The sequence below is a fragment of the Halyomorpha halys genome, unplaced genomic scaffold, assembly GCF_000696795.3.
Source record: "Halyomorpha halys isolate HHAL.00 unplaced genomic scaffold, Hhal_1.1 Scaffold202.1, whole genome shotgun sequence".
Classification (NCBI taxonomy): domain Eukaryota; kingdom Metazoa; phylum Arthropoda; class Insecta; order Hemiptera; family Pentatomidae; genus Halyomorpha; species Halyomorpha halys.
Window position 1 is genome coordinate 213,259 of NW_027116652.1, and position 2,310 is coordinate 215,568.

The following is a 2,310-nucleotide window of genomic DNA, read 5'->3' on the forward strand; positions in this document are numbered from 1 at the left end:
AATTTGATTTTGCTAATTGGGCATTCGATTTGGTTCGTGTGTTTCTCTGTGTTGACCAGTGGAAATCTTGTACTCCGCTTATTCAATTTTATTTTTATTTATTTTTTTTTACCATTATATAAACGGTTTCACGACGCACTTCCAACACACACTAACCCTCTAATTCAAGGACTATCAACACTAGACTTACCAGCTACGAGACGACGATTGCGAAGGAGCTCGAATAGGACCTCTTAAATTGATTATTAAATTTCAATTTTAATGGAGGGGCATCATTGGATGACTTTTTTATTATTATTGTTTTTTCTCTCTCTCTACATCCCATTCGCTGGTTGTAAAAATACTTTTACAGTTGAGAATAAACTAAATAAAGCTTACAAAAAAAAAAAAAAAAAAATTTTTTTGAATCTTTAAGAAGATATTTTTTTCTAGGAAACAAGTATGTAATGCGCTCCATAAAATGTTTATGGGACTGAAGGCGATTCCCAATTACTGAAACCGGAATCGAGCACAGACCAGAAGATCTGTGGCTCAAACAAAGTGTAGACTGTTTCTTTGTGCGATCTAAATAAACTACTTATTGTGAGGTTGGGTCACGTATTCTCTGGAGATATCTTCAGTAAAATGTGATCTATCAATTTTTGTGGCCTACTACAGAATGTCAGTACTCCAAGATAGTGTTAGGAAGAGTACAAAGGAGTTGTTAGCTACGATTGAGGAAATAATTTTTATTTCTACATTATTATGTATTAATTTCGTTTTAATTGTTAAATAATGATATAAATAATCTACAAACTATGGGCAAATTTATCAAAAGCTATTCTAAATTAATTTTAATTATAAGCTATTATTTAAAAAAGTGCGGCATCGTATTAGTTAAAATAAAGAAAATGAAAAATACTGAAAGGAAAAAATAGATTTTTTAAACGAGAAAACTCTAAATTATCTAGAATTACTTAAATTTCTAACTTTCACGAAGTTTAATTATTTAATTATAAAATTTCCCATTAAGCTCACTTCAATATTTTTAATAATTTCTTACAACTTTTTATTGTTATACAAGTTATTAGGATAAGTTAATTTTTCTTTTCAAATTCCAGTTAAATTGATTCCAAAGAGGTTCCATTATGTGCACTGATCCAGAGTATCTATTTTCTCGGTTGACGATATTTAGTAGCAATACAGCTGAAATGGTTACTATGTACTAGAGCTTAAATGTTTTTCATCCCCATCCCCAAAAAAAATTAAATAAATAAATATACTGATTCAATGTAGAGCCCTACTCAGCTTGAGAAATACAGTTACAAACTTGCTGATCATACGCGCCTAACCCACGGTTATACTCGTATTGGGACCCACGATTCTCCACCTGAACCAGATTTGTCGAACGCGACCGTTAAACACATTTTAACTGAATGCCGAGCTTATGACTCCCTCAAATCTTTATATGATTTACCAGCAGAGCTCCATTCCATTTTCCAGGACAACAAGCAGACTATAAACCTTTAAGTTTCTCAATCACCAAACTTTGCTATAAAATGTATTCATATTTTACCACAAGTTTCCATGCTGTGATACTTAAACATTTCAATATAATAGAGGCCATGATCTGGGCCATGCCCCCGTAAAGGGTGTAGCAGAAACATTTAGAATTAGAATACTACTCTTTGCGAATTCGAAAATTTAGGTACTGCCGCCTTTTAGGTTGGTGCCTAAAATAAAAAAAAACAAAACAAAAAAAAAGCCTCTTTAAGTGATAAAAAATCGTTGATCACTAGAGATCCTAGTCATTCAAGTTACATTCTCTATGCATAAATAAATGGCTTTAATGACCAATGAAGTTATTTATTAAAATAGTTATTTTTTTTTTAGTTATTTATTTAATGTGATTTACAACTGTACAATAAGTAAATATGTTGTATGTTTCATTTACACATGAAAATCTTGGGAAGGAACCACCCATTGGTGGTATTTCGAGCATTAATTTAAATAAGAAGGTCCCGTGGCAATCTTCTTTTCAGACGCTTCGGAAGATTATCAGGGATTTTTAAGGATGGGTAATTAAGAATTAATGAGTTAGAGTGGGTAAGGAACATTGGGGGTCGAGCGTCATCCTAATCAAATCACATCCTTGTACAACCGTTGGTTAGTCTAATCTAGTAACAGTACTCCTTTACAAAGTACTGTGCCCTTGACTCTTCATAGGTTTATAGGGTTACAGATTTATTTTACATGTGAATTTAAATGCCTGGACTTAAGAATTCTTTATAAATGTAAAGTTGTGCTATAGAATAAATTCCAAAAATAGAC

At 31.9% G+C, this 2,310-nt stretch overlaps 1 long non-coding RNA gene across 3 annotated transcripts in view; it reads left to right on the top strand.

Moving 5' to 3' along the window:
- The window catches only part of LOC106679432 (uncharacterized), a 205,510-nt gene that overhangs the window by 185,924 nt on the left and 17,276 nt on the right, over nt 1–2,310 (top strand). The gene's annotated exons all lie outside the window — the stretch shown is intronic.